Consider the following 25,469-nt stretch of genomic DNA (forward strand, 5'->3'; position numbering starts at 1 on the left):
TTTTTCACCATTGAGGGTGATGCTTGCTGTGGGTTTGTCATAGATAGCTTTTATTATGTTGAGGTATGTCCCTTCTATTCCTGCTTTCTGGAGAGTTTTAATCATAAATGGATGTTGAATTTTGTCAAAGGCTTTTTCTGCATCTATTGAGATAATCATATGGTTTTTATCTTTCAATTTGTTAATGTGGTGTATTACATTGATTGACTTGCAGATATTAAAGAATCCTTGCATTCCTGGGACAAAGCCCACTTGGTCATGATGTATGATTTTTTTAATATGTTGTTGGATTCTGTTTGCTAGAATTTTGTTAAGGATTTTTGCATCTATGTTCATCAGTGATATTGGCCTGTAGTTTTCTTTTTTTGTGGCATCTTTGTCTGGTTTTGGAATTAGGGTGATGGTGGCCTCATAGAATGAGTTTGGAAGTTTACCTTCTTCTGCAATTTTCTGGAAGAGTTTGAGTAAGATAGGTGTTAGCTCTTCTCTAAATTTTTGGTAGAATTCAGCTGTGAAGCCATCTGGTCCTGGGCTTTTGTTTGCTGGAAGATTTCTGATTACAGTTTCGATTTCCTTGCTTGTGATCGGTTTGTTAAGATCTTCTATTTCTTCCTGGTTCAGTTTTGGAAAGTTATACTTCTCTAAGAACTTGTCCATTTCTTCCAAGTTGTCCATTTTATTGGCATAGAGCTGCTGGTAGTAGTCTCTTATGATCCTTTGTATTTCAGTGTTGTCTGTTGTGATCTCTCCATTTTCATTTCTAATTTTGTTAATTTGGTTCTTCTCCCTTTGTTTCTTAATGAGTCTTGCTAATGGTTTGTCAATTTTATTTTTTCAAAAAACCAGCTTTTAGCTTTGTTAATTTTTGCTATGATCTCTTTAGTTTCTTTTGTATTTATTTCTGCCCTAATTTTTAAGATTTCTTTCCTTCTACTAACCCTGGGGTTCTTCATTTCTTCCTCCTCTAGTTGCTTTAGGTGTAGAGTTAGGTTATTTATTTGACTTTTTTCTTGTTTCTTGAGGTAGGCCTGTAATGCTATGAATCTTCCCCTTAGCACTGCTTTTACAGTGTCCCATAGGTTTTGGGTTGTTGTGTTTTCATTTTCATTCTTTTCTATGCATATTTTGATTTCTTTTTTGATTTCTTCTATGATTTGTTGGTTATTCAGAAGCGTGTTGTTTAGCCTCCATATGTTTGAATTTTTAATAATTTTTTTCCTGTAATTGAGATCTAATCTTACTGCACTGTGGTCAGAAAAGATGACTGGAATGATTTCAATCTTTTTGAATTTACCAAGACTAGATTTATGGCCCAGGATGTGATCTATTCTGGAGAAGGTTCCGTGTGCACTTGAGAAAAAGGTGAAGTTGATTGTTTTGGGGTGAAACGTCCTATAGATGTCAATTAGGTCTAGCTGGTCCATTGTGTCCGTTAAAGTTTGTGTTTCCTTGTTCATTTTCTGTTTAGTTGATCTATCCATGGTTGTGAGTGGGGTATTAAAGTCTCCTACTATTATTGCGTTACTATTAATTTCCTCTTTCATACTCGTTAGCGTTTGCCTTACATATTGCGGTGCTCCTATGTTGGGTGCATATATATTTATAATTGTTATATCTTCTTCTTGGATTGATCCTTTGATCATTATGTAGTGTCCATCTTTGTCTCTTTTCACAGACTTTATTTGAAAGTCTATTTTATCTGATATGAGTATTGTGACTCCTGCTTTCTTTTGGTCTCCGTTTGCGTGGAATATTTTTTTCCAGCCCTTCACTTTTAGTCTGTATGTGTCCCTTGCTTTGAGGTGGGTCTCTTGTAGACAGCATATATAGGGGTCTTGCTTTTGTATCCATTCAGCCAGCCTTTGTCTTTTGGTTGGGGCATTCAACCCATTTACATTTAAGGTAATTATTGATAGGTATGGTCCCATTGCCATTTATTTTGTTGTTTGGGGTTCACGTTTATACCACCTTTCTGTGTTTCCTGTCTAGAGAAGATCCTTTAGTATTTGTTGAAGAGCTGGTTTGGTGGTGCTGAATTCTCTCAGCTTTTGCTTGTCTGTAAAGCTTTTGAGTTCTCCTTCATATCTGAATGAGATCCTTGCTGGGTACAGTAATCTAGGTTGTAGGTTATTCTCTTTCATTACTTTAAGTATGTCCTGCCATTCCCTTCTGGCCTGAAGGGTTTCTATTGATAGATCAGCTGTTATCCTTATGGGAATCCCTTTGTGTGTTATTTGTTGTTTCTCCCTTGCTGCTTTTAATATTTGTTCTTTGTGTTTGATCTTTGTTAATTTGATTAATATGTGTCTTGGGGTGTTTCGCCTTGGGTTTATCCTGTTTGGGACTCTCTGGGTTTCTTGGACTTGGTTGGCTATTTCCTTCCCCATTTTAGGGAAGTTTTCAGCTATTATCTCCTCGAGTACCTTCTCATGGCCTTTCTTTTTGTCTTCTTCTTCTGGGACTCCTATGATTCGAATGTTGGGGCGTTTCACATTGTCCCAGAGGTCCCTGAGGTTGTCCTCATTTCTTTTGATTCTTTTTTCTTTTTTCCTCTCTGCTTCATTTATTTCCACCATTTTATCTTCTAACTCACTTATCCTATCTTCTGTCTCTGTTATTCTACTGATGGTTCCCTCCAGAGTGTTTTTGATCTCATTTATTTCATTATTAATTTTTAATTCACTTTTTTTTATTTCTTCTAGGTCCTTGTTAAAGATTTCTTGCATCTTCTCAATCTTTGTATCCAGGCTATTTATTTGTAACTCCATTTTGTTTTCAAGATTTTGGATCATTTTTATTATCATTATTCTAAATTCTTTTTCAGGTAGATTCCCTATTTCCTCCTCTTTTGTTTGACTTGGTGGGCTTTCTTCATGTTCCTTTAGCTGTTGGGTATTTCTCTGCCTTTTCATCTTGTTTAGATTGCTGTGTCTGGAGTGGGCTTTCTGTATTCTTGTGGTCTGAGGTTCCTTTTTATTGTGGAGGTTTCACCCAGTGGGTGGGTTGGACGATTGGTTTGTCAAGGTTTCCTGGTTAGGGAAGCTTGTGTCAGCGTTCTGGTGCGTGGAATTGGATTTCTTCTCTCTGGAGTGCAATGGAGTGTCCAGTAATGAGTTTTGCGATGGGTCTCTGTGTTAGGTGTGACTTTGGAGAGCCTGTATGTTGACACTCAGGTCTATGTTCCTGCGTTGCTAAAGAATTTGCATGGTATGTCTTGTACTGGAGCTTATTGGCTCTTGGGTGATGGTTGGTTTTGGTGTAGGTATGGAAGCTTTTGGATGGTCTCTTATTCCTTAATGTTCCGTGTAGTCAGGAGTTTTCTGGTTTTCTCAGGATTTGGGCTCAAGTCTCCTGCCTCTGGATTTCAGTTTTATTCTTCCAATAGTCTCAAGACTTCTCCAACTATACAGCACTGATAATAAAACTTCTAGATTAATGGTGAAAAGATTCTCCACTGTGAGAGACAACCAGAGAGGTTCACAGAGTTACGTGAAGATTAGGAGAGGGAGGAAGGAGATAGAGGTGAGCAAGAGGAGAAAAAGGGGACTCAAGAGGAGAGAGACAGATCTACGCAGTTATCTGTTCCCAAAGTGTTCTCCGTAGCCCAGACACCCACAAAGATTCACAGAGTTGGATTGGGAAGAGAAGGGGAATGGAGGAAATAGAGGTGTTCTGAGGTAGAAAACAGAGAGTCAAAAGTGGGAGAGTATCACCACACTCCTGAATAGAAATGGGAACTGAATATTGGATTCTTAAATGACCAAAATTTATATCACATACTACTGAAAAACAAAGATTGAAAATCTAGTGTAGAGGTTAGACTCTTTGAAATACAATATTTAAAAACAAAAACAAAAACACACAAAAAATTTAGAACTGTATATGAAGTTCAGTTTAAAAATAGGGTTTCTCTCTCTCTCTCTCTTTTTTTTTTTTTTGGCAAGGTTATAGTGAAATGAAAATGAAAGTTAAGGAATAATAGAGGAGTATTAGAAGACTTTAAAAGGAAATAGGAGAGAAAAACAAGAAAAAGGAAAAAAAAGGAAAAAAAATTTTTCCCTAATTAAAAAAATCGTAAAAATATATGAAAATGAAAGTTGAGGAGTAATGGGGGAGTAATAGGGAATTATAAAAGAAAATAAAAGAGAAAAAATAAAAAAGAAAAAGAAAAAAAGAAAAAAAAATTTTTTTTTAAATAAAAAAAAATATGTACATATATATCTAGGAATTTCTCTGGAGTTGTTGCGGTCAGCATAGGTTCAGTTCAATTTCAGATAGCTCCTCTTTCCAGCTTACACTTCCCGATATCTGTAGGCCCCTTCCCGTGTAGTCGGTGTTACCTTCAGGGATTTTAATCTGTTGCACCGGTCCTTTCTGAAGCGGTTCCCTTTGTTTATTTGGCTTCTGTTTGCCGTCTCTTTGGTGTCTAATTTCCGCCCTGACACAGGCGGGCGGAGGTGATCTCTTATTTAGGTTCTCTAGTTCAGTTCAGTCCTGCTATGGGGAGGGCGGGGCGCTGCAGACAGATACAGCTCTGTGTGGATAGCACTGACCGTGCTCCGGTCACACTGGGTTTGCCCCGCTCACGGGTGTGTGTGCTTTCGCCGTCTACACTGCTCAGGCTCCCGGCTGCTCTATATGGAGCGGGCCCTGCGTTGAGTGCGGTTCCAGTTTTCGGGTACTCCACAAAAGCGCTGATTTGGTTGCTCCTGCGTTTTGTGCCTTCCCCGGCCTGAGCGGTTCAGGCAGCCAGAGGCTTGGGCGTACTTTCCCGGGTGCAGCGCACCTTTTCCCTCTGTGGCGAGCGGCCCAGGCAGCCAGAGGCTTGGGCGTACTCTCCCGGGTGCAGCACGCCTTTTCCCTCTGTGGCGAGCGGCCCAGGCAGCCAGAGGCTTGGGCGCAATCTCCCCGGGTACGTCGCACTTTTTCCCTCCGCGGCCCCAGCGCGCGCCGCCAGTCGGGTCTCAGGAAGTCTTTAGCTAGAACCCGGAGGCCTGTTTGTAGTGTGGGAGGGGGTGGCTTCTCAGGGGCTGAGTTTGCCCTTTTCCCCTCCCCACTGCCTCCTACCTCCAGCGGGGATGGGCCGGCTCTTCTCTGGAGATTCTCAGTCCCTTTGTTTTGCGAACCACCAGCAGTGTGTTCGGGCCAGTTAATTTTGTCCCTTGCTATCCCACAGTTTAAAAAAGCTCCCTCCGATTGCTCTCAGGGTCTTCGGGCTGGTCCTTACCCTAAGCAATGCCGCCCGCTCCTCTCCGTTCCGCCCCACTTGTTGCTGGCGGGTACGGGCGTCTGGGGTACTTTTCTTTTGGGAGTTGCTTTTAGGCACGTAATCTGTGGGCCTTGTTTAATTTTTCCTCCCAGTTAGATTGCCGAAAACTTCCCCCAGTCCCGCCAGTGCGAGGGTTTCCTGGTGATTGGAAACTTCCTCTATTAAGACTCCCTTCCCGGGACGGGTCTCTGTCCGTAGCTCTTTTGATTCCCTTATTATCGTTTATATTTTGTCCTACCTCCCTTCGAAGACAATGGGCTGCTTTTCTGGGCGCCTGATGTCCTCTGCTAGCGATCAGAAGTTGTTTTGTAAAATTTGCTCAGCATTCAAATGTTCTTTCGATGAATTTGTAGGAGAGAAAGTGGTCTCTCCGTCCTATTCCTCCACCATCTTGGCTCCTCCCCCCACTAAAAAGCCTCTTGATGAAAGTGAAAGAGGAGAGTGAAAAAGTTGGCTTAAAGCTCAACATTTAGAAAACTAAGATCATGGCATCTGGTCCCATCACTTCATGGGAAATAGATGGGGAAACAGTGGAAACAGTGTCAGACTTTATTTTGGGGGGGGCTCCAAAATCACTGCAAATGGTGACTGCAGACATGAAATTAAAAGATGCTTACTCCTTGGAAGGAAAGTTATAACCAACCTAGATAGCATATTAAAAAGCAGAGACATTACTTTGCCAAAAAAGGTCCATCTGGTCAAGGCTATGGTTTTTCCATTGGTCACGTATGGATGTGAGAGTTGGACAGTGAAGAAAGCTGAGTGCTGAAAAATTGATGCTTTTGAACTGTGGTGTTGGAGAAGACTCTTGAGAGTTCCTTGGACTGCAAGGAGATCCAACCAGTCCATCCGAAAGGAGATCAGTCCTGGGTGTTCATTGGAAGGACTGATGCTGAAGCTGAAACTCTAATACCTTGGCCACCTCATGCGAAGAATTGACTCATTGAAAAAGACCCTGATGCTGGGAGGGATTGGGGGCAGGAGGAGAAGGGGACGACAGAGGATGAGATGGCTGGATGGCATCACCGACTCAATGGACATGAGTTTGATTAAACTCTGGAAGTTGGTGATGGACAGAGAGTCCTGGCATGCTTCTATTCATGGGGTCGCAAAGAGTCGGACACGACTGAGCGACTGAACTGAACTGAACTCTGCATATAAGTTAAATAAGCAGGGTGACAATATACAGCCTTGACGTACTCCTTTTCCTATTTGGAACCAGTTTGTTGTTCCATGTCCAGTTCTAACTGTTGTCTCCTGACCTGCATACAGATTTCTCAAGTGGCAAGTCAGGTGGTCTGGTATTCCCATCTCTTTCAGAATTTTCCACAGTTTATTGTGGTCCACACAGTCAAAGGCTTTGGCATAGTCAATAAAGCAGAAGTAGATGTTTTTCTGGAACTCTCTTGCTTTTTTGATGATCCAGCGGATGTTGGCGACTTAATCTCTGGTCCCTCTGCCTTTTCTAAAACCAGCTTGAACATCTGGAAGTTCATGGTTCACGTATTGTTGAAGCCTGGCTTGGACACTTTTAGATGTCTTTTCTGTTATTTTCAGCTGAAGGCATTATAAATTTTAAAACCTCTTTGATATTTTTCTCGTTGCTCACTTATTTCTCTCATACCATTTAGAAAATGTGGTTCAAGTTTAAGCACCTGATTTCTGAATTGTGAAAGTGTTCAATAGACAGTGCACATCTAGGAGAGGGTATTCCATGAACCTCCCTCAGTCTTCACCACACCAAGAGATTGCATAACTGCTTCTCTCCTCTGTCCCAAATGCCTTTGTACTCAGGGTGCTTACCTTCTTTCTCAGATACAAGTACAGAACACTAAGCCCTTACAGCCTCCAATTCAAAAGGATGAGTTAAAATGAATGACAAGTGGCATTTGCTACTTCCATTGAATGCAAATCTCTCGAATCTCTTTTTCTCCAACAATACATTGAAAACTGAGCACTCTGACAAGATTTTGATAGTAAGAGCACTAAACTGCCCTATTCTACAGATCCTGTCACAAATGAACAATGGTTGGTCCTATTAATAACCATCTAAATGATTGCAAATATCCAAACAACTTGAAGTTAAATAACAAGTTAAAATAAATTTGATGATCTATATAAGTGTTTTTCACAGATTCTATGAGCTCCATGGGCTTCCCTGATAGTTCAAACGGTAAAGAATCAGCCTGCAATGCAGAAGATGTGGGTTTGGTCTCTGGGTTGGGAAGATTCCCTGGAGGAGGGCATGGCAACCACTTCAGTATTGTTGCCTGGAGAATCCCATGGACAGAGGAGGCTGGCGGGCTACAGTTCATAGGGTCACAAAGAGTCAGACACGACTGAGTGACTAAGCACATGAACTCCATAGAATGCTAAGGATTCTGCAGAAATATCTCAGATGAGGGTAGGAGGAATTGAGAAAGTAGAGCTTGGTTCTGACCCCCTCTTTGAGTGAAAAGCTCTGCTTTTTTATCTGTATTACATACAGTTTGGTCTTGTACAGAATATTCCACTTGGAGAAAAGATTTCTTTTTTAAATTTTGAAATACTATTAACACTTGATGTTTGGAGCAATCCAGATGTTTGCAATCAGGCAAAAACAATCAGATCATTAAGAAAAAGATAGGAAGCGACAGATACTATCTCTATCTTATTTTTGTTTTTATTCTTGCTATTTTCAGCCTAATGATTTAATCAACACATAGGTATATTTTCCAAATAAGAACTGAAAAAGAAGCTTTCAGTATTGGATCCTTGTTGTGTATCTGATCATCTTGACAAATTTTAGAAGGGTGGGCAGTAAGGGGAAGAAGGCAGGTTCTCATTGTTCCATTATAATAACCTAACAGCACAAATTACTGGCATAACTGTAGCATATTGGCAAACACAGTCTATTTCTATTGATTCCTAAACTTAAAGAGTCCATGACCTCATCCAAAGTATGCTTTTTAATAATTCACTTCATTTAAGGGTCCATTAAAATGTCAGAACTGTCATAAAGCTTGTAAACACTTAGTTACCTCTAATGTCTTCAAAATAAAGATGCATTATTGATGAAATATTGGTTTACAATCATTTTGCTTCCATTTGGCAAAGCCAATGTAACACATGCTTTCTCCATATCCCATCACACACTCCTCCCTCTTCAACTACAACACTTTGTTCCTAGGTCTCCCATAGTTCTTCCAAAAAGAGCTCTTTGGAATACTTTCTTGTTCTAAGCTAGGAAAATTGACTTATGGGCTAATTTGTCTCAAAAAAGAAACTAGCATATTGGTCTGATTACAAAGTTGGCTTGATAAGCCACCAACCAGAGTGTGCAAAAGTGAGAGGGAACCAGACAGTGAGAAATTTACTGCTAGCTCAAACACTGATTTCTTTGAATATGTAAGGCTTTCTCCTGGAGAAATTTCTGGGAGAGTGTAAGCAGGAACCTTGGTTTCATACACCTTCTCAGTGGAACATAAGCACAAAGAACAGCATTAATTTGAGTATAAATCAAACAAGAAAAAGGAAAATACATTTTCTAAACTATAGGGATTCTCCCTAAAAATAAGTTTGTCAAATAAAATGCAAGATGCCTAGTTAAATAACAAATAATTTTTAGTGACAATATGCCCTAAATATTGTGTGGGATATACTTATAATAAAAATTATTTGTCATTTATCTGAAATTCAAATTCAACTTGGTGTCTTGGACTTCTATTTACTAAATCTGGCAGTCCTACCTTCTAAGGCAAATCTTAAGCTTCACCTAACATTAAAAATACTGATAGTCCCAGCTTAATAGTTTCTAATCCTGACTACATGTTAGAATTATCTGTGGTTTCCTAAGCCCACCCTTTAGAGCAGCTAAATCAGAGTCTCTGGAGTGCGGAGTGGTGGGGCACAAACATTCTTTCAAACTTCTCAAAGGTTCTAATGGGAAATCAGGTTTCAGAACCACTATGCTAGAGGATTTTACTGACCTCAGTGTAAAATCTCAGAGAGGAATATCAGATATGTCTTGGGTCTAGTGGTAGGGAAATACATGTTTTTTTTTTTCAAGCATATTCAATATTTTAATGTAACTTTATATTTGGAAAAATAAAGTCAATATTTTATCAACTCTTGGTGACCCTATGGACTGCAACACACTAGGCTCCTCTGTCCATGGGATTCTCCAGGCAAGAATACTGGAGTGGGTATCCCTTCTCCAGAGGATCTTCCTGACCCAGGGATTGAACCAAAGTCTCCTGCATTGCAGGCAGTTTCTTTACCAGCTGTGCCACCAGGGAAGCTCTTTATATCATAATCTACTCCCCAAATTAAGAATAAAAGACTGATTTGGCCCTGGAGAGCTAAGAGACAATGAAACACAGGGCTCGGGACCTGAGGCAGGTCCTAGATGAGTGGAGTGGCTGGTACGGAGAACAGGAGGCAGACATGATTTGAAGGATGCACAGGTATCCCAGGTCAGAGGCTACCACAGACCAGAGCTCAGGAGGGTGAACAAGCAATAGAAGCAGAGCCAGGAGTTTAGACAGAGTCATCAGTCAGGCACCAGATGACGCACAACTGATCTTGTAGCCCTGCCGCCTGTAGTATCTGGGGAGATGGAGGCATCAGTCCCAACACCTGGCAGACCCAAGGCTCACAGCTGACGCAAGGGTGAGCATTTGGCTAGAACAGGGGAAAGAGGTACAGAGAAGGGCATCTGGTGAAGTCTTTTATCTCAGTACGACTGACCTGCACCTGCTGTGATCCAAAATGAGTTTTGCACTTAGAAGACACAGCTTTTTGTCCTGTGTACTTTAAGCAAGTTGAGTGACACCCCTCAATGCCAAAGGTCTTTTCTGAGAAACAGGGAGCCTGTAACCTTTGCAGGCACTTGTGGGTAGCATTTTAAATCATAAGATATGTGTCAAAGTGGAGTGTGGCCTACAGGTGTCTTCACGGAAGCCTGTCACTTTCTTGGTAACTGTCTCTACTGGCATGGGCCCCAAGGCCTCTGTGTCCAGGCCTCCCCTGGACACTCTCACTCATGTAGGTGGCTTGTTTATAGGACAGTGGGAATCCAGTACCTGTGTTGACACCCTGCAGGGTGGATCCTCAATGAATGCCTTAATTGGACCAAGAAATCCAAACAGATGTTTCTACCTCTGAAACACTTCTTGGTATCCCAATCACTGAATATTTTCATTTTCTCTTCTATTTATACCAGTTTAAGGCTTGTATTTATTAGCTATGTGACTTTGAACAAATGATTTAACTCCTCAAAGCCTCAGTGTGCCCATCCTGTAAAATGAGAGCATTAGTACCTTGTTGACTTAAAAAATAGTCACAACCTAAAAGTTGAGCTATGTTTTATTCAATGAAGTTTTTAGGACTTAAGCCCCAGGAGGCAGCATCTCAAGTAGCCTTGAGAGAACTGCTCCAAGGAGGCAGGGGGAGGAACTAGGTTATATAGAAGCTTACAACAAAAATCAGATATCCCAAGTTAAGGAATTTAGTGCTTTTCTATGTAAGAAGATGCAAGAGTCTGGGCTCACTGAAATCATTTCTTTTATACGCATCTCAGGTATCTGGGGCCAGTATCTCTTGTTTTTCATATCCTGAGTTCCTCGGGGCTCCCCAGAGGGAGTGGCTGCAGCCTAATGGCTGTCAATCACAGGAATTCTTCTCCTTCCTGAGTGCCCTGGAGGGCTGGAATTGCTGATGACTGTAACATCCTTGTTTATTGATATGACAGGAAATATTCCAATTTTCAACCTTAAAAATTTGTGTTGAGAATTAATTCAGATATGTATGAAAACCTTAAGCCCAGTATCTGATACTGGATACTTCAAAAATATTAGCTATTACTAGAATTATCATCACTCAATTCAGCATTACTCAAGCAAAATTCTTGACTTGGATATACGCATTCCATGCCACCCCTAATCCAAGTACTCAGAGACAGGTTTGCACTTAATGCTACAGTCCCACAGTAGAAGCTGGGCATTCTGAAGTCACCTACTGTTTCAGGAATCATGAAAAGAAACCATAAATATCCCAGAGTTGTCAGTGACTACAAAATAACAAAAGTCATCCTGCATTTGCTATGTTCCCCTCCATCTTTATTTTCTGTCTTGGGTCTATATTTTATTGAGATTTCCACTCTACTAATAAAATAACATCACGCTTTTATGATCTTCTTTATGTAAAAAGCCTTAAACCATCTCATCCCACCCCCTAAAGACATAAACTTAAACCTAAAGCCATATGGCACTAGAATTAAAGTCAGCATATTGCTTCATTGTATAATCTACCATCATTATAAATGATTTCTTGGTGATAACATTGTATTAACCCACTCTGCTGTGCAGTGATTCATTATAGATCTAAGTTTTCCTTTGCAGCCCAGGCAGCTGTCTTTCAAATGGAGCTCAGCTGAATTTAGCACACAGACATGTGTTGCCAGCACCATTCCCCAGCCCCACCTGCTGCCTCGAGGAAGTTGCCTGCTTCAGACTATCCATAGAGTTTCTGATTTTTAGTAAAGAATGCTGCAACTCCATAGCCACAGGATCCCATTATTATGTATGGAGGTAATCAGTTCTAGTCATCATTAAAGACATATGACCTTGTGGCTCAAATTACACTAGAAAACGTTTAAGTCAGGGGCACAGCTTTCTAATTTGTTAATTTGCAATTTTGATGGTATGAATGAGATTCACGAGAGAGATGGGCAATTTCCTTTAATTAATGAGAGGATGTGAATGTCCCCTCCTTTCAAGGAGGGAGCTTAGTACTTAACATGCATGACAACAACTACCTAGGCAACTTTTATATATATATAAAATATATTATATATTAAGCATACAAGTATGTTTGTCACCTTGATGTCCCCAATCTTAAAGCCTATCTTAATATTCAAGTAAAATGATTCAAACAATAATACTCTTGAGAAAGAGAAAAGCAGCCCCTAACATCCAGGAACTGGCCTGGCACACACAGGTGGGTGTTCTTCTGTTGAACATAACAATTTTATGGAACATCAATATCAGACAAGGCCACTCTGTGACCATGATGGGTAAAGACAGAAATAGGACAACTCCACATGTATGAACACAGATTAAACCATGAACATGGTCCAACCCACAAAACACCAAAATATCCCCATCCCTGGTAACAAAAGTGGCTGCTGTTTCTTTACCAATTACACCTTGAGCCTCTCCTTTAGTCTGGTTAAGATACCCAATCAGAGAATTACCCCTCCTTTTGACAGCATCCAATCAGAGCAAAGCTCTGTTTCCTTAAAACCTCCCCATACATCACCAACACAAGTTCAAATCTTATAACTGAACATCCTCTCCCTGGGATGCCACACAGTTTAACAAGCAACAGCCTCAGCTTGTTTCACAGCTTTTCTGTTACTGGTGGTCTTTGGCTAGAGGACATCAACACCACAAGATATCAGTACTTATCCTTCCTGCCTTTTCAAATGGCATCTGGTATCTTTGAGGGAAAGAGGTTTATCTGGCTTCCACACCTGGATCAACCCTGCTTCACAGAAGTTCTCTAGATGCTAACTGGTTCTACCTTAGGAGCTCTAGGACCATCATCTTTTGACTTCTTTCTGAAGAACACGACAAATGCAAGGCTGTGAGCAAAACAAGCTTTTGTGTGAGGATTTGAAAGTAATGGAGTGCAGCATAGAACATGTAACTTAAAGCTGACTAATGTACATCCATGTGCTAAAGTTTTTCAGGTACTCTGTCTCACCTCCTCCCCAGTGCCACCCTCTCCAACCCCATCACTCCTTAAAATTTTGTATATGGGATCTCCTCGCTCTCTTACCTCCATGATACCAGCTTTGTTTATATGTTTATCTGTCTTTCCATCCATCTGTCCTGTCCTCTATACCCCTAAACCTCAGCCTCCAGCAAATGTCTCCCATGTGCCTCTCTTATTTATTTGCAGGGACCCCAAACCCTGGGCTTTCTTAACCATGGAAAGAGGGCCAGATCAGAGGTGACTCAGAATGTGACTGCAGTGGTCTCCAGGGACAGAAGGGAAGACTCCAGCAACCCAAGAAGTATACAACATAGAAGGTGGGAGAATGCAATTAAGCAAAATTAATCAGTGGAAGTAGTAACTTTATTATACATGTCATTTTCTCTCTTGAATGCCTTCTTCTGAGCAGGTCATGTTGTGGTTGGGATGGAGCTGGGGAAAAGGTTACACACAGGGATCACAATTTTTATGAAGCCATAATCCCAAGGAGGTACTTAATTTTCAAAACAAAAGAAAATATTCTTCCTGGTGAAATTCTGCTCTAATTCTACTAGAATTTGAATTATTCTAGTCCAAAGTTTCTTGGTCAGGAACCTCAGTGAGAAATACATTTATATGGCAACCCAGCATATATATACACAGACAAACATGATAGACGACAGGAAGAGAGAAAAAGATGTAAAGACGCTACATCCTCATTAAGATGCTCTCTGATTTTTTTTATTCTACTTTATTGTTTAATGAAAAATTTCTACTTGGCTGCAACCTGTCATGTTGATTTCATGACCCACTAACGGATCGCAGATTGTAGTTCGAACACAATCTCCTAAAGCAACAGTATTTAAACTGACAAAAAATTTTTTTCCACCATATATAGAGAGAAAAGCCCACCTGAGGCATCATCTGGCCAGTGAAGTGGGTTCTAAAGCCAGAGGATTAATTCAAGAGAGAAAAAAGAGTAAATGAACTCCTCTTAGCTCTAGGTTATATAAGCAACATGGACTCACCTGATTGTAGCAAGGCTCAAAACAGACCATCAATTCACATGGTGACCAGTTCATGTGAAGGACTTCCTTGCAGGTGGAGGGAGTTGAAGCTTGGCCAAAGGTGGAGTAAGTTGAGGGCCAGATCAGAGGTGACTCAGAATGTGACTGCAGTGGTCTTCAGGGACAGAAGTGAAGAATCCAGCGACCCAAGAAGTATACAACATAGAAGGTGGGAGAGTGCAATTAAGCAAAATCAAGAATAATGGGACCATAGCAACAAATAGGACAGCTCAAGGGAGTCAGTATCAACATAGAGGAGAAAAGGTGGTTGATGGAAAGAAAAGAGGGAGGAATGTCCCCGAACAGAGACCAGCTGGGGATAGAGGGGTAGAAGCCCCACAGGTGTAGTGATAATTACTCTGTCTCCAGAATCAGAAACTGTGGGTCCTGTGGGAAATGGATGTGCTTTCTTTTTTTAATATTTATTTACTTACTTGACTGCATCGGGTCTTAGTTGCAGCACTCGAGATCTTCAGGGCATCATGAGAGATCTTTCAGAGAGGAACACAGACTCTCTAGTTGTGACACATGGTCTCCAGAGCGCACAGGCTCAGTATTTGGGGCACAAGGGTTTAGTTGCTCTGTAGCATGTGGGATCTTAGTTTCCTGACCGGGGATTGAACCTGCATCCTGTGCAATGCAAGGCAAATTCTTAACCACTGGAACACCAGACAAGTCCCTGGCTGGAGTTACTTACAAACATCAATGCACCTTTCAACTATCAGCAGTTCTTCTCTGAGCCAGAAAGTCCACTTGTGAATGTGAAGACCCCTGATATTTTTGCAAGGTGAGACCTCATTTCTATGAAAGGCAAAGACAAATTATGATACATTATTAAGCCCAGCAAGAGCCTCCCCCATTGCTCGATGGTAATGAATCTGCCTGCCAATGAAAGAAATGTAGGTTCAATCCCTAGATCAGGAAGATCCCCTGGAGAAGGAAATGGCAACTCACTCCAGTATTCTTGCCTGGGAAAGCCAATGGACAGAGACACGTAGCAGGCTATAATCCACGTGGACATGACTTAGTGACTTAACAACAACAGCAAAAGCCCAGCAAACTTAACAATAATGGTGGTGATAACACACTGGTTTCAGCCAGAATTTGAGACAACATTTCATTTTGAGTAGCCACTTTTCAGCACCTTTACCCTTAGAATTTATCTATTCTCAAAGAAAGGTTTGAGGTGTTCATTCATTACCTGTCCCTGAAATTAAATTTATTTTAACTGATTTTTAAACTCAAGACAGCCTTGCTGGTATGTTTACACTGTGGTGTTTATTTTCAGAGGTAGAACTGCAATAAATAAAAAATATTTTCCCTTCAGTAGAAAGGGAAATATTACACTTAGATATTTATAACTATGACTGGTTATTTTTTAAAACATGAATTCAAAAATACTATAATTATTATACATTGCTAGCAATAATTTTCTGAGTGTTTCTGGTATAAAGACTAAAAGTAATATTCATGACAGGAACTATACCTCAAACTGAATATGAAATAAAAATGGATTTAAATAACCAGAGTGAACTGCATATCTAAGTAGTACATGCAAATCAGTTTAACTGTTTTATGTTAGAGTTACTATTATGGGAAATCACCACAATAAAAGTAATAAAGGTACAATTTTTGAGTACCTATTTTATTCCAAGTACCATGATGGATATTTTACATATGTTCTCTTATTTAATACAACAGCCCCAGGAAGTAGGTTCTATTAACCCTATTTTGCAGATGAGGAAACCAAAGTGCAGAACAATTAAGTGATCTGCCCAAGGTCACAGAGCCAGTAAGTGGCCAAAACGACTGAGACCCTTATTACCTGGCACAAGCCTATACATGTTTTGTGCTCTGACATGGTCTCTTCTATCTCAGGCTTTTGGGGGATAATACACAGATGCTTATTCTGGGTATACAAGGTTTTGTCTAGTAAGATGCCATCATCTTATTAGTGGAACCTATAATATAGAGAAGCAATGACTCAAGAGAGTTATGTTCTACTGCTAAGAAGTAACCACACTGTATACTCATTCATGTGAGTTGCAAGCTGAACTCAAGTGGGTTTCAGAGGGTTTATTCTCAGAGAGCTGCATTCTCAGCAGGAGCCTTCTACACCACTGCAATATCTGGGAGTCTGGTTTAGCCTGTGGTTTCAGATGGCTTTGGATGTTTCCCCCAGCAGACTGCATGCTCCGTAGAGAACATAGTAGGTAGCACAGAGTGGGCCACTCACTGAGGACACTTATAAGTTATGATTATCTGCTTAGGGTCTGTAATGGAGCAAGAAATTTTCCTCCTTTCTTCTAGGTTCTTTCTTCTAGGTTCTTCTGGCTGACCCAGGAATTAAACTGATATGAGACAGATTAAGAAGAGAAAATCAAACAAGAGTTTAATAACATGTATACAGTGATCAATGCAAAGAAATAGAGGAAAACAATAGAATGGGAAAGACTAGAGATCTCTTCAAGAAAATTAGTGATACCAAGGGAACATTTCATGCAAAGATGGACACAATAAAGGACAGAAATGGTATGAACCTAACAGAAGCAGAAGATATTGAGAACAGATGGCAAGAATACACAGAGGAACTATACAAAAAAGATCTTCATGACACAGATAACCATAATGGTGTGATCACTCACGTAGAACCAGACATTCTGGAGTCCAAAGTCAAGTGGGCCTTAGAAAGCATCACTCTGAAGAAAGCTAGTGGAGGTGATGGAATTCCAGTTGAGCTATTTCAAATCCTAAAAGATAATGCTGTGAAAGCGCTGCACTCAGTATGCCAGCAAATTTGGAAAACTCAGCAGTGACCTCAGGACAGGAAAAAGGTCAGTTTTTATTCCAGTCCCAAAGAAAGGCAATGGCAAAGAATGCTCAAACTACTGCACAATTGCACTACATCTCACACGCTAGCAAAGTAATGCTCAAAATTCTCCAAGCCAGGCTTCAACAGTACGTGAACTGTGAACTTTCAGATGTTCAAGCTGGATTTAGAAAAGGCAGAGGAACCAGAGATCAAACTTCCAACATCTGTTGGATCATCAAAAAAGCAAGAGAATTCCATAAAAACATCTACTTCTACTTTATTGATTATGCCAAAGCCTTTGACTGTGTAGATCACAAGAAACTGTGGAAAATTCTGAAAGAGATGGGAATACCAGACCACCTTACCTGTCTCCTGAGAAATCTGTATGCAGGTCAAGAAGCAATAGTTAGAACCAGACATGGAACAGCAGACTGGTTCCAAATTGGGAAAGGAGTATGTCAAGGCTGTATATTGTCACCCTGCTTATTTAACTTAGATGGAGAATACATCACGCAAAGTGATGGGCAGGATGAAGCACAAGCCTGAATCAATATTGCTGGGAGAAATATCAATAACCTCAGATAATGCATATGACACCACCCTTATGGCAGAAAGCAAAGACTAAAGAGCCTCTTGATGAAAGTGAAAGAGGAGAGTGAAAAAGCTGGCTTAAAATTCAACATTTAAAAAACAAAGATCATGGTATCTGGCCCCATCACTTCATAACAGTAGATGGGGAAACAATGGAAACAATGACAGACTTTATGTTTTTGGCCTCCAAAATCACTGCAGATGGTGACTGCTGCCATGAAATTAAAAGATGCTTGCTCCTTGGAAGAAAAGCTATGAGAAACATAGTCAGCATATTAAAAAGCAGAGACATTACTTTCCTGACAAAGGTCTGTCTAGTCAAAGCTATGGTTTTTCCAGTAGTCATATATGGGTATGAGAGTTGGACTATAAAGAAAGCTGAGCACTGAAGAATTGATGCTGTTGAACTGTGGTTTTGGAGAAGACTCTTGGGAGTCCCTTGGACTGCAAGAAGATCAAACCAGTCAATCCTAAAAGAAATCAATCCTGAATATTCTTTGGAAGGACTTATGCTGAAGCTGAAACTCCAATACTTTTGCCACCTGATGTGAAGAACTGACTCCTCCTTGGAAAAGACCCTGATGCTGGGAAAGATTGAAGGCAGGAGAAGTGGACGACAGAGGATGAGATAGTTGAATGGCACCACCGACGCGATGGACATGAGTTTGAGCAAGCTCCATGAGCTGGTGATAGACAGGGAAGCCTGGAGTGCTGCAGTCTATGGGATCACAAAGAGTTGGACATGACTGAGTGACTGAACCAAACTGAACTGAATACATGGGAGAGTCATAGGAAAACTGAGTAATTTACAAAAATGGCCGAAAACCTCCTCTTAACTACCATCTTCAGCTAAAGAGTAAAGAGGACATTGGTGGGCAGGGGGGGGTTGGTTTGGGAGTTGAAGGGAAGGAAGGCAATTGACATAGAGATGAAAAAGCAAGTGTTTGCTAAATAAATATTTGCTGGGCCCTGCAGAGACAATGGGACACAGTGTGTGCTCAGTCACTTAGTCATGTCCAGGACACAGAGGAATTCTAACAGACTTTGCTGGGTTCTTTCTGTCTACACACCTAGTTCATGGTGTAATGATGACTCCCTTCCTGGAATAGGTCCTCTGTCTACATTCTTTAGATAGCCAGGAGGAAGATCAAAGGTTCTTCCCGAGTCTTTGAGCCTTGATAGCTTTCAGCTACAAATAACTGGCATGCCAAAGAGACATTTTGGGGTGACAAATTTTGTTCCCCTGCAGGTCTCTCCCAGCAGAATACTTCAGAAGAGTTGCACCCTGCAAAGATTTTCCCCCAATCCCTCATTTTCATTATTTCATTTTCCTAACCTCCCTTCCAGATTCCCTTAGAAACAAAAGCATCTCTCACTCTCTTCCATAGACGCACCTTCCAGGATTAAAATGCACATGTTCAAATGAGTGTATCAAGGTGACAAACCTGAACTTCACTGTGCTCTTCCTTCATAGGAGGGGACTGAAGAATGTTCTCCATAACATCCTGCATAAATCCCTCAGCAGCAACCAGGCATTCCTCCATAGGGAAGCAAACTGGATACCTAAAATAGGCCATGAAAGTATTAGACCATTTGACCAAGAAGACACTTGGCATCACAAAACAATTAGCATTAATTTGTTGTTCAGTCACTAAGTTGTGCCCAACTCTGTGTGACCCCGTGGACTGCAGCACACCAGGCTTTCCTGTCTTTCACCGTCTCCTGGAGTTTGCTCAAACTCATGCCCGTTGATTCAGTGATGACATCCAAACATCTTAACCTCTATCTCCCCCTTCTCCTCCTGGCCTAAATCTTTACCATCATCAGGGTCTCTTCCAGTGAGTCAGCTCTTGGCATTAGGTGACCAAAATACTGAATCTTCAGCTTTAGCATCAACCCTTCTAATAAATATTCAGGGTTTATTTCCTCTAAGATTGACCGGTTTGATCTCCTTGCTGTCCAAGGGGCTTGCAAGAGTCTTCTCCCTCACCACAATTCAAAAGCATAGATTCTTGGGCACTCAAACTGAATTTCAATTTTAATAAGCTAGTAAATCATGTTCCTTGAATTTGGAAACTATGTACATTTTTAATGGACATTGTCCTCTCTCAGAAAGAGCTATCTCTAGTTTTTTGCCATAATTATGGGATACATGAACTAATCATGATTTCTTATACAAGTGGTAAGAGTATAAAACTATAATAGGCAAGGAGGGGAGAAACAAAATGGAGACCAGTCTTCTAAATTTAACATAAATGGGACAATAAACAGTCGTGAAAGGAATTTTGATGATACAATAACTTTTATTAGCTTCATATGCTGACTGAGAAAAGAAATAGCATGCATTTTTAAAAAGTGACTTTTAAGGAAGAATAATTTGTTTGCATAAAATATGATTACTTACCCTCATAAATGTTTATTTGAATTTATTACACTATAACCAAAGCCAACTGCATCAGCCACAGCAGGGAAACCCAATTCTGAATTGCAAAACAAACCAAAGGTGTGACTGGGAGCTCATCAGCATTTCATGCTGACTCAGAGAAATTTCAGCAGTTAAGATTCTGCTGATTTCCCAGGATAAGAGACTCTAATGAGGCTGAAACCTTTAGAAACAGGAAAGAAAAAAACCAACTCAGACTGGGGCCCATCCTTCCCCAAAAGAACAATACCCAGAAGAGGCAGGTCAGCACCTGTCTCAAGCTCACCTGAGTTTCCAACCTGCCATTCCTACTGGAATCTGTCAACCAGCAACCTGAAGCCAGTCCAGCAATAGATGCCATTTTTATAGGTTAGCATTTAAACAAGTTCAGAAGAATTTAGAGCAAAGGTTACAAGTACTATGCCCTCCAACTCATGAGTCTCTCCCATTTCTGCTCTTCTTGGGCTCCTACCCTCCGTCATTTACCTAGCCAACCACATGGGCTTGGGACCTCTAACCCACACACCTGCCTTTCAAGAACTCATGAAATACTACCCTCTTTCTATCACCAAGCTGAACACTGGAAGCCTTTTAAGGACATAGGCTCCTAATGTCTCCGTCTAGAAGGAGAGAGTGCAAAAAGGACTTTGACAGTGGCTTTTATATTAATTATCTCATTGAAGCTGCTCAAGGAAACACAGCAAGTCAGAGGGAGCCCCGAGACTTAGTATCCCCATTTCCTAGTGCCCAGGCCTTTCAAAGGCCTAAAGTTACCTCTACTTCTAATCAACTGGATGTTCAATAAGCATTTATTGATGAAGGATACAAGGAATGTTATGGAGGAAATGCAGAAGGACAGGCAAGGTGCTAAGGGTCAGAATAGAACATCTTGAAATCATGCGATCATGCAAAAAGTAAAATTATTTTTATTCTGGTTACTGTCCATAATTGGATAATTTATTTACTTGGTGTCATCAAGGAAAATCTCTTCAATACTATGATTTTTGTTTTTATATAAACATGAAAGCATGACTTCTGATGTCACCTTGCTACTTCTACTATTTAACCTTGTCTCACAGAAAACATTATGAAAGAGGGACAGGAAAAGGGATGAAAATAAAAAGGTAGAAGTATTGAACCTCCCAATGTGCCAAGCCCTGGGCTTGGTGAGTGTGTGTCATGGGATCCTCACTGCTCCTCATTGTAGAAATCTGGAAACAGGACTCACAGAGGACCCTGACAAAGGTCACAGAGCAAGTAACAACGTAGCTAGCCCATACTTGATCTTTTAGAGCTGCTAGCCAATTACCATTACAAGTCTTTGCTTCATTTTTTCAGATTATATTGCATGACTCAGGCTTTGGTTTTTAAGGCTGAAATAAAAACACAACATACTTACTGTGACATTTTCATTTACATGGGCAATTTCCATTTCCCCTTCACATACCTAGTTAAGGCCTTAGTGGTCCACAGTTCACTGAGTAACCACAATTTTCAATCTGATTCCCAAAGCTGTGACTTTAGAATGCAGTTGCAGAAGACAGAAGGGGCAGGTGTCAGTATTAATGCCACCGCATTGAGACAATTACAGGAAATGTAGCCTGAAGGAGGATTTTTCTGAACTCTACTGATGATGGTTTTAGTGCTGTTATTACCTTTGGCTATAGAGGAGCCCAATGTTAGTGAATAATTTCAGCTCCTCTAACGGAGACCTCTTTCCCCAGACCTCTTTCCATTGAGAGCACTACCAAATAACTTAAATATAAGGGCTGATAGCTGTATTCCTAGACACCATATTATGACTGTGTTCACCATAGGAAGCTGATGCTGTCTTTTAAAAAAATCATCATGAAGGTATCCTCACAGCATGAAATCTGAGAAAGAGCTGAATACCTCACACAGTGTCAAGAGGAGAGTTCACCAAAAAATTGCAAATATTTTATTGCCACATTGTTTCCCTAAGCCCCTTTGTTGTCCAGACTTTTCCAGCCTTTAAACCACAGGTAGCTCTGACGAGGCTTGAGACAGATGGCAATGTAGAGCTCCTGGCAACCGAGATAAATGTGCATAATATCCAGCACCCACCTTGCAGCTTCAGAGGCTCACAACATCCCAGCTCCTTCCTGAGGCCGCAGGAAGGGTTGCTTGCTAAAATCATTTTCTGGTTAACAAGAAATCTATGCAACATTTCATGCCCGATGTTTCAGAAGCCCCCTCTGAGGGATCCACAGTCTGCATTTTAATTTAGGTCTACATGTTTCGTTTTTTAATAGAATGAACTGTGCATAACAACACACTTCACAATATGAAATGAAAAGCCCTTGATACAGTTCATCTACTGGAAGGTTTTAACTCTAAATCCAGAACAAATAAAAGCAAAATAAACACAGCAGGACTCCAGCTTTCCTCTGCCAACATTTGGTATCTAGTTTGGGCACGAAATGAGGAAAGATTTGGGGCACAGAGGAAGTCAGGAAAGCAGTAAAGCACATGAATGCTCATGATCTGCTAAGAAATGCTTAAACTCATCTCTAGTCAATGACCTTTTGCTGATCATCACAGTGTGTTAGATGTTGTCCTGAATCCCTCTTGGTCATTTTGCCACATTTGCTGGTAATCAATCCTTTTGCAATCAGCTCAGATTTCAAATAACCTTTGAGAAGCTTTTTACTGTTGTAGCATGTAAATGGAGATTTCAGATCCATTTGAAAACCCAGCAGGAAGGTTAGTCTAGAGATAATAAACATTTTCCCTTTTCTTGCATTCAAATCCATGAGATTTTATAGAATCCCAGGAACTTGTTGGGAACATAAATTTTCTAACAAAAGCTCTGTCCGGGAGCTGGCAGTGGTCTTCAGGAACCTGTACTCCAACGTCTGACTGAAGAGGAGTAAGATCAGGAGTGCCTAGCCGATTTGCCCACAATTCCACAGTGGCCAGAGGAGACTCCTCCAAACACGTCTTCAGGAGGCATGCCAGGCTTGGCAACTGATTCTCAGTGTCTGCCCTACACAGTGTGTTAAAAAGCAGAGACATCACTTTGCTGACGTCGAATAGTCAAAGCTATGATTTTTCCAGTAGACATGTACAGATGTGAGAGTTGGACCATAAAGAAAGCTGAACACGGAAGAATGGATGCTTTTGAACTGGGGTATTGGAGAAGACTCTTGAGAGTCCCTTGGACTGCAAAGAGATCAAACCAGTCAAGCCTAAAGGAAATCAACCCTAATATTATTTAGAAGGACTGATGCTGAAGCTTCAGATTCAATATTTTGGCCATCTGATGCAAAGCGTGACTCATTGGTAAAGACCCTGATGCTGGGAAAGATTGAGGGCAGAAGACAGGGGTAACACAGGATGAGATGGTTGAATGGCATCACCAACTCAATGGACAAGAGTTTATGCAAACTCAGGAAGACAGTGAAGGACAGGAAAACCTGGCATGCTGCCATTCACAGGGTTGAAGAGTTGACACAGCTTAGCGACTGAACAAAAACAACAATAAATATTTTTAAGGTTTCCTTGGTGGCTCAGATGGTAAAGAACCTGCCTGCAATACAAGAGGCCTGGGTTCGATCCCTGGGTTGGGAAGATGCCCCGGAGAAGGGAATGGCTACCCACTGCAGTATTCTTGCCTCTAGTATTCCATGGACAGAGGACTCAAGTTCCTCACAAAAGTAAATACAATGCTAAGTAAATAATGAGTATTTAATAAATATTTGTCTTTGAAAAGACTGACAGTAAGAATAGGGATTGTAGAAAGTTAACTCTTCACATTCATAAAAAAAAAACAACAACAAACAACTAAACCTTTGAAATTCTAATCTGCTTCATCAATAGGTTGGCTAGTGTGTATCTCTGTCCCATCTAAAAACTTCATATACAAAAGACCTGACCTAAAACCATGCAGCCTTCTTCTCTATTGTAACAAAGGGGAAAAAAAAAAAAAAAACCTCTATTTCATTATTCAGAACACATGAGCATAACTTGGCATAAGTTCATTTTTCACACACTCACAACCTCAATGTCTATTCCTCCTTAATGAAATATCTATAGAAAATATTGCAGGATTCACTTGAAAAAGAAATACATATCAAATTACAAGAAATAAGAGCTGGAAGTAACTGCTTAAGGTACAAACACAGGTAGGATATACCTAAATTCCTCTAAGCTGGTTGATGAAAATCTAGCAGTTATGTCATAATAAGAATGAAGAAAGTTTATACTCTAAAGAAATGCCCTATGAGCATACCAAGCAAACTGTGGGTGTAAAGTTCCTAAGAGTTTACACACCATCTGCCTTGATATTAAAAAATGCAGTTCTAGGCATAAAGGGAAGCATAACAAATTAAAGAAACTTCTAAACTGGAATGTCCTGAAATTCAAGCTCTAAACGTTCCTCTTAATGGGAGCTGACAAGCTGAAGACTTTTTCTGAACAAACACATATTACAAGAGCATTAGTGAAGCAGTCACACATATATCAGTCTGTGTCCTTTCTCAGGAAGAGGCAATTTTCGAGTATTCTGGAGACAGAATACAGATGCCTACATTGATCCATACCAAACAAAGAAAGTATCTTCTCTGAGGGAAAATCTACAATTCTTAACCACCATCGACCACAGACAATTGATTAAAACACACTGTTACCGCTTTACACCAACCATGTTGGGGTTCTGTCACCTCTAGTGGAACTTCTGAGGAACACCTAAGAAAGTGGCCTTCTAGACCCTGATGGTGGGAAAGAATGAAGGCGGGAGGAGAAGGGGACAACAGATGGTGAGATGGTTGGATGGCATCACCAACTCAATGGACATGAGTTTGAGCAAGCTCTGGGAGATGGTGAAGGACAGGGAAGCCTGGCATTCTGCAGTCCATGGGGTTGCAAAGAGTCAGACATGACTTAGCAACTGAACAACAACAACACATTATCAAGTGCTCACTGGCAAGTCATCCTTAGGAGGTGATAGAATAGAAAGCATGTAAATACCTTCAGAGACTAGCGCCAAGAGAAGTCACCAAAGCCCACCCAAACCTTCCCAGTTGCTTTCTAAACTGCTCAAAACATTATTCCTTTTACTAATGAAGTCATTTCTGCGTGTCAGTTACTCAGTCCGGTCCAACTCTTTGTGACCCCATGGACTGTAGCCCACCAGGCTCCTCTGTCCATGGAATTCTCCAGGTAAGAAAACTAGCGTGGGTTGCCATTCCCTTCTTCAGGAGCTCTTCCCAGGGATAGAACCTGGGTATCTTGCACTGCAAGCAGATACTTCACCATCTGAGCCACAAAGGAAGCTCAAAATCATTTAGTCACTTTATTTAATAGACTCTTACACAGTCCTTTTAGATACTTTCACTAACCCTACTGTGTAAATAAGGACACTGGGCACAGAAAGACTAAGTAACTTGTCTAAGATCATACAGTTCATAAGTGATTTGAACACATATTGTTCAGGCTGCTAAGTACACACTGCTCTGCATAAGTGTGAATGACCAATAACCCTCTTTGGTCATGATCATCACCTACTTAACTTGGTGGTTAGGATTCAATATATGCACTTGGAAAGGGCAT

The 25,469-nt window shown here is 40.7% G+C and overlaps 1 protein-coding gene across 1 annotated transcript in view; it reads right to left on the minus strand.

The window, feature by feature from the left end:
• Window positions 1–25,469, minus strand: part of ASB3 (ankyrin repeat and SOCS box containing 3) — a 234,162-nt gene that overhangs the window by 23,228 nt on the left and 185,465 nt on the right. Inside the window, exons 11-13 of the transcript XR_011491912.1 lie at window positions 18,922–19,039; window positions 14,771–14,874; window positions 14,035–14,188 (exon numbers count right to left, since the gene is read on the minus strand). The gene's annotated coding sequence lies outside the window, so the exon portion shown is untranslated. The remainder of the gene's footprint in view (window positions 1–14,034; window positions 14,189–14,770; window positions 14,875–18,921; window positions 19,040–25,469) is intronic.

This window comes from Odocoileus virginianus, chromosome 2, assembly GCF_023699985.2.
Source record: "Odocoileus virginianus isolate 20LAN1187 ecotype Illinois chromosome 2, Ovbor_1.2, whole genome shotgun sequence".
NCBI lineage: Eukaryota > Metazoa > Chordata > Mammalia > Artiodactyla > Cervidae > Odocoileus > Odocoileus virginianus.